The following is an 8,180-nucleotide window of genomic DNA, read 5'->3' on the forward strand; positions in this document are numbered from 1 at the left end:
TTCAACTTGTTAAATTTTTTTAGGCTTGTGTAACGGTATTTAGATCATAGCATCTTTCCCTAAGCCTGCATTTTTCTAAATATATAATTAAAATTGTTGTGTTTGCAATTTTAATGAAATCTAGCATTGGATACTTAACTACATCACACAAAACAACAAAAAAATGGTGGCGATATCATGGAGGCTAACCATTCACCTGCCTTTAGTCAAGGTTTTAAACAGTAAAGTAATTATCTTTATCAAAACACAAAATTTAGTTTTCTAAACAATTATTGTTCTTGGAAAACATGCAAGGAACTTAAGCATCATAAGGTACTTAAGCAATCCTAGTTGGACGTTCAGTATGATGTACTGAGTTTCAGATTTTTGAAGTAAAATTATCAAGATCATCTAGCATATATACTAATAGGTTATACTCTTTTCAACAGTTTAAATTGTTTTTGTTAATAGATTAGATGGATGTTTTAACACTCAGAGAAATTGAAATGCAGCCAAATATGCAGAAAAAAGAAATGGTTGTGACCAATAGTTATATTTATTCTCTTTTATTTCTATTGATACTCAAATTTTTAGGGATAGAGCATCAACAATCCTTGTGATGAGTTAATAATGTTGAGAAAAGTCAATGACTACACAATGATATGTCATCGAAGAAGACATCAATAATCAACCCCACACAATGATAATTCATTACTTGTATAATTCATTACTTGTATCAAACACAAATTTGCTTCAATGTGTATCTATGAATAAAAGAGAGTTCTTGGTTTATATTCGACATACATATAGGCCATGCTAATAGCAATTGATAACAAGAATCTCAACACTGAAGTCCATGTAGAATCAGGTGTGCACCATATTGGGGTTGCATAGTTAGGATACTGAAAGGAGCATGAGCATAGGATGGTGAAAGTTCAAAAGAGAAGTGTTGTAAGATCATTGCCAAAGCTATTTTTGCTTCCATCATTGCAAAATTTTGTCCAATGCATACCCGAGGACCCCAACCAAATGGGAAAAATGAAACTTGGTTTTTTGTTGCCTTCAAAACTCCTTCTGCAAACCTCTCTGGATTAAACTCCTTTGCATCATCCCCCCAAATTTCATGATCATGGTGAACTAGGATGGTGGGCAACACGACCTGCACTCCAGCTGGAAAACACATGTCTCCCACTTGAGTGTCCTTATAAACAGCTCTAGCAAGCATTGCTACTGGTGGGTATAACCTAAGAACCTCATGAAAAATCATGGTAACCTGTGGTAGAGAAACTTTAAAAGTTGTTGCATGAGAATTCTTACTAAAATACATTCTAAATCATTATGAAGGACACTGAAGAATAAAGCAATTTCTTAAAATAGTGATGCAGAAGACAAAATGTTCTAAATCATGCATGACAAAATATCAAGTATGCAAAGGACATTGCATATCCCATGGATATAATAACTTAAGAACCTCATGAAAAATCATCATAATCTAGCAGAGAAATTTGAAATCATGGCATGAGAACGCGTTCCTGAGCTACTAAGTGAAAGCAAATATTTAGTACAAGATATAAAAACTTAAAGAGAAATGTGTTTTCAATTTTACTCCAATTATGGGGAAAAAAACAAAGTACTATACGATTTTAGTGAGAATCATTAAACTGAAGATTGGACTGAGTACTCACAATTTTTAGGTGATTTAATCCATCAGCTTCCGGTTTTTTATTCCCAAAAAACTGTAAAACCTCTTCTCTTGCACGAGCTTGCCAGTTTGGATGCTCGCTTAGCAGGACCATTGTCCATACAAGCAAAACTGAGGTTGTCTCTTGGCCAGCAAGATAGAATAGCTTACACTCTTCAATGACATCTTTGACACTCATTCCAATCTTCTTGTTATTTTGATGTTCTTGAATTTCTCTAAAATTGGATTCCATTAGTATACCTAATAAGTCGCTATTAGCAGTTTCGCCAGCCTTCATTGCCTTCTCCCTTTTGTTAATGATACCCCTCAACAATGCATATACTTCTTTGCTTATTTGCTACATCCTCCTGTTCATCTTTGTGGGTAAAAACCTGCATGCATGTTAGTAATTCTAGTAAATAAAACATCACATGAAACACACAGACATTAATTCTTATTTTCATCCATGCCTTCTACTTCTCCATTAATTTTTTGAAACTTGTATAAGGCTTAAAGGTAGAAACTATCAAGACAATAACTAATGGTTTCATCTACACATGTGTTGCAGTGGTATCTCATCATCTTGACACAATATCCTGCAAACATAAGATTGAGGATACTAAACATCAATTAGTGAAACATACTACTTTCTAAGTGTTATACAAAAGAAGTAATTGACTAAAAGGGGATGAAATGATCTCAGAGTTGTAAATCTAATATCCCTTATGCTTGACCTTGAAAAGTAATCCATTTTTAACATAAATTCTCTTTGAACATAAATTCCCTTCAACCTTGTTAACCAAACACACACTTGAGCATTGTGAAACTTTCAACCTATGAAGCAAAATTTGTGTTGGCATCATTTGTAGGTCATGAAATTTGTTCAAGAAACTTAATTTACCACACAAGAGACTGATAAAGATCTATATGGATATAAAATCAACAATTACATTATGAGAAAAATCTAGTTCTCCATGATGGTGTTGAATTTTGAATTTTGCCTTAGTATCTGTTGGAATTTGAATTTTGAAGTTAAATTTTGCAGTTGGAGTCTTGCACAAAATCTGCAACATCCAAATATTTTCTTGTTTTTATTTGGTCAAGATTTGGTTTCTATTTTATAGGAACTAAGTGCTCATCATCTAGTAGCTTGATTTTATGTTATTCTAATGTCATTTCAGTTACAAGCTTATGTATAAATTCAATACTCTTCATCAATAAAATGTGTGTTCCAGTAGTCCAAAAATATATATTCTGCATCAGTGTTTTAATCTAAGATCAACAGATGGAAGCCCAATATATTGATACAAAATATCATTTATTAGAGAGTACATTATGAAATATGAAGTGCAATTAAAATTTACAAAATCTCATGATCAAATTGTGAAAACATTAACCAAGTCTCTCAAGTTTAAAGATTTTAGTAAGCTAAGGATGCTATTTTTACAAATCAAGTTGATGGGAGGATGTTAGTTAAACTAGATTTAGAAAGTTTCTAAAAATTAGATTTTGAGTTAGGTTTTAAAAGTTAATTAAAATATTTTATACAAAATTCTTGATTTAGTTTGTATATTTTGTTACTGCAAGATTTTATATTTTACTATTGTATTTTTTTTAGGTGTTAGGTGTTACTATTGTGAGTATACAATAAATTTTTTCTTAATCATCTCAATTATTTATATATGTAATTGCTTGTGTGTTTTTTCAACCACATTGCTGCAACATAGGTGAATCCGCTGGTTGGTCTATGAAAATTCATATCAGTTGTTCAACCTTTTAAATTCTGTAACGTATGTAGATTATAGCCTCTTTCCCTAAGCCTGCATTTTTCTTTCATTTCATGGTGTCAACACTTCAGGAAAGCAAAATTTCCTAAAATGGAATATGGTGTGCAAGGACAAAGAGACTTGTTAGGCATCTAAACTCTAGGGAAATGTAAGACTGATTTGAAACCAAAATTTGAGCAAACTAAATCTGCTGAAACACTGCTGCAATAAGAAAAGAAAGCCCCAAATAACTCTTTGATCTTTTGTACCAAGCAGACTCGTGTATGAATAGTTCCAGAAAAATAAGCTGCATATTTCTTGAAATATTTTTATGCATACCTCCATCCCGGGATATAAACTGACATTGTAACCTGGATTGCAAGATGTGTTTGTTCTTTCTGGAGCTGGAATATCCTTCTTCCTTCTTCATAGCTACTACCAAATGCTGTCCGAGAAATCACATCCCCTGTCAAATTTTCAAGATAGGGCCAAACATCCAACTCACATGATCCCCCCACCGAAAGCATTTTCCATTTGGTCACCATGTCGCTACAACTCAGATGAAATGCCGGCAACATATTCTTTAACAAATTCAACCACAAAATAAATTAATAAAGACCAAAACAGTCCAGTATCCAGTTTCAAATTCAATGTACAGCCATTTATCACTGACCTGCGAAATAACAATTTAACTAAAGAAATCATATGTTATGAAGAGTCATATGGGTGATGGGTGGAGGATGAGGAATATTCAGTTTTACCATGGAGGCACTGACTAAAGAAATCATAGAAAAAAAATGAGCATATTCATGAAAAGTTAGATGTACTGGTAATATTAATGAAAAGTTAGATGTATTGGTAATAAGCAAGTAAGATAAGAAAGTTGTTAAGATCTTACTGTCATATGTATCAAGTATTTTAAACTAGGAACAGACAATCAAGGATATTTTGATCCTTATGGTTCAAATTACCCATGGTTTACATTGGCAAATAAAACTTCTGAAAATTTCTGTTGGAGACTGGAAAAAGACTTTAGATGAGTAAGAAAAAAAAAGTATGTGAAAATACTTCATTAAACTGATCCAAATATTTGGGAATTTGAACTTTATGGTAGCTGAAAAAGGTATTTTAAAATATATGATAATTTTTCAAATACTAATATAAAATTATTTTTCGAAGACACAATTTTAGTGTAGTTTTCAAGTGTTAAATTTACTTTTTAAAAAATACAACTTTATAAAATTCAGTTCTTTTAACTTTTAAATTATAAAATAAATTTTCAACTATATATATATATATATATATATCAATCTAAGATACATGAGATGAGAAATGGGTATTCATAACCTCCAAATCTTATATATATTATCACTTAAATTTTTTGTTCCACTGCATTCACATGCTCAATTTCTTTTCCAACAGTGAGAGGGCTATGCAGAGAAGTTAAACTAGGGAAAAAATCCAAGTCAGGCTGCACAACTCCAAATAAGTCTGTAGTACATGAAACAATGGGAGAGCCTTGTGGAACTGTAATATGTCACAATTGAAGCAGTTTCAATTATGGAACTGTTTGTTCACTTTCAGAGTTTGTGAAAAGATTAAAAAAAAAAAAAACATGGAAATAAGGTAAAATATTCTGGTTTGGAAACTGGGCATTGAAAATTACCTTCAACTTTTCTAGATGGAAAGCTGGGTTGATGATCTTTCTACGTTTAGCCCATCGTTCACCTTCCAAGGTCACCAGACCAGAAACCAGCAACTTGCCAAGTGGGTGTGGGGGTGGCTTTTGAAAGACATTGGACTTCAACAAAACATCCCTTATTAGCTCAGGCTCCATAATGTTTACCATTGGATTTGGACCGAACCATGCAAAGGAATTTTTACCTGCATGTTTATGCCATTATTGGGTAGTGTTAGCCTTAGATTGCTTTTAGTTTGGACTTCATGCAAATTCAACTTTGGTTATTAAAATTTAGTTGAACCCAACTTGGACCATCGAAAACAACGAAAACTTCAACCATAGTTTCTATGCTGAGTTATTATAAATGGACTAAATCATTTTTTAAGAATTGTCTCAACGTCAATTGATATTAAGGAATGAACTCTATTCATTGTAGCCTTAAGATTAAATAATGAAATCAAGAGGGCTATCAATATGCTTGGCAGGCTGGGTGACAGTTTTGGATAGATACAACAATTTTAATTATTTAGCTTTGGATTATTTCCAGAGAATATTCTGCAATCTAGCATGGGATACTTAAAGACTACATCCCACAAAAAGACAAAAAAAATGGTGGCAATTTCAAGGAGGCTAATCATTCACCTGCCTTTAGCCAATGATTAGTTACAAACAAAACCTTCCAAAAAGAAAAGGGGAGAGCCCATCTGGATGGACTTGAATCACTATGTTTTGTCATACTACTGGACGAGAGCGGCTACAAAATTCGAGTTTCAAATAACAAATTTTTAGTAAGGATGTTCCTGAATGATATAATTACTCACGTATTATCAAATATATGTATGTAGAAGCTATTTTAATTATCAACACAATAGAATTGGCATTGAAATAAAATTAAGATTTAACCAATTCTGCAGTTAGCTACCAGTTCATTTATACTTTGAGCACAAATAACTGACATAAAAATTCATCCAAAAGTTCCTTAACTTGAAACGTCATAAATTAATTCCAACACTAGAAAAAAAAAAGGTGAAAATTTGGCATAAATTAAAAGTTATTCACAGCTCCCAGAAACTAAACAATTGAAAAGTAAAAACAGTACTTTTCAAAGTGGAAGTACATTAATTTCTTGATAAAAGAAATTGCAATACAGTGAGCAAAGATTAAGAACTACCACTGAAATCTAAACCTTTGGTGTAATTTAAAAAAGAGGAAAAAACAAACAAAACAGAAAGGAAAAGAAAAATAGTTAGGAAAAGAAGAGCAGAAAACAAACAACTGCTTTAGGGCAGTATAACAAAGTTGGCCATAATTTGTAGAGATCAGCAAACTTTAATACTATGATGAAAAGTAATCAGTCATATCGGTACCGTATTTCTTAATGAAATGACAATGGAAGGGCAGGACACGCGGAGCAATATCATCGGAGAGGCTGATTGGTCTTGAATATGCTTCTTTTAACATCATGGACATCTCTTTGAAGTCCCCATGTAAAAGCCTATAAGAATTCCCAGCCAGGCCTTGCTCTCTAAGGCATCTTTCTAATCTCTTTGGCCTCAACCACACCCAATTCAGTAGCCTCCATAAACAGCTTATGAGCACAGTAAGGAACCCAAAAGAAATTGCAACTGAGCTATGCTTCATTTCCAGTTTGAGGGACTTCTATCAGGAGAGGTATGTTAAATTACTTCAGAGTGAGGAAATGACTTTATGCTGCCGATGTGTATAAATTGGCCCCTATTCTATTCCCTCGTGCCGGCAAACATAGAAGATTTCGTCAATGCCTAATGGGGAGAAGAACGTCTAGTATTTTAAAATCTATAAATTATCTATTTTAATTGTCTCCATCAATATGGCTTTTAAACTTCTCAATGAATTATTAATTTATTCTATTTGATACATTTCAAAGTTTGTGCAATCATCACTGCTTATTAAAAACTATATATGCCATGAATGTAGAAGGCAAAATTTGAGCATACGGAATATGGAATTCTATTTGATGGACCAGCTTTCACTTGTGAGTCGATGGAGCATGTGGATGCTCACTTTCAGAGTCCCAAGGGACAGCTCGCATCCCTCACATCTTGGCAGATGCCGCAGGGTGCTTCCAGCTCTACAACTCCATCTGATCTGGACTTTTTGATACTTTATGTTTATTTTTTTTTTCGTTTTTTTGTCTTTTGTTTTTTAATTTGTTTTTTGTTTTTGTGGATAAGTTTATTTTGTACACCTAACCCATCTTGGCTCAGTTTATCATATATTTTGTTTGTCTAGATGTACTTTTATTTTCTTATCTCTTGTATCCAGAACCTTTTTTACCATTTATGTCCATGTGTTTGCTTTTCTTTTCTCCTTTTCGTATGCTTACTGCTTCACCATGCTCTTTGTAATTTTTTGCAACAAAAAGGGGGAGATGGATTGTTGATTTGATACTCATATTTTTTTTACATCTGTTTCATGACTTGCATCCCCTTACTCATTTACCTGATTTGATAAAATTGATTAGTTATCTTTCTTCCCACACACTACTTTACCTGGGTATGTTGTTTAGTGTGTGCAAGTTCTAGGTACTAGGGTATTGCTCATTTTTTGGATGTGGCTTCTAGTCCTTTGCACGTTAGATGATGAATTGGTTTAGACAAGAGGTATTGAGAGATTTGTAAACTCCACTTGAGAGTATTGAGGGGTTTATGCAATTTGTATTTTATCACAAAATTGCCAAAGGGAGAGATTGTTTGTACATTAGGTGATGTAGTTTAAAATTGTCAATTTTGTTCTATTCATTTTGGTTTAGGATCTTTCTAGATTGTGTCTCACTCCCCATTGAAGACTCAAGGTTATTAATTGATCAACTAGGATTACATAGGTAAGTGTAAAAAGATTTGGGAAAGGCAAGTTAGTGTTTGGTATGACATGGCATGGGTTGAGTGGTTTAAAATTGAGCAAAATGATTTTCTAACCGGGTTTAAAATATGCCTAAAGCGCTCAAGCACTCGAAGAGCATTTGAGTCCTAGCAACAAAATTCTCTAGAATTTTGGAGATCTGTCTTTCTATTTTTAAAGGATTTATTTTGAG

The 8,180-nt window shown here is 33.0% G+C and overlaps 1 pseudogene; it reads right to left on the bottom strand.

The window, feature by feature from the left end:
* Positions 1–820: 820 nt before the first annotated feature.
* On the bottom strand, positions 821–6,748 carry LOC117908226 (annotated as a pseudogene).
* Positions 6,749–8,180: the final 1,432 nt, after the last annotated feature.

This window comes from Vitis riparia, chromosome 19, assembly GCF_004353265.1.
Source record: "Vitis riparia cultivar Riparia Gloire de Montpellier isolate 1030 chromosome 19, EGFV_Vit.rip_1.0, whole genome shotgun sequence".
NCBI lineage: Eukaryota > Viridiplantae > Streptophyta > Magnoliopsida > Vitales > Vitaceae > Vitis > Vitis riparia.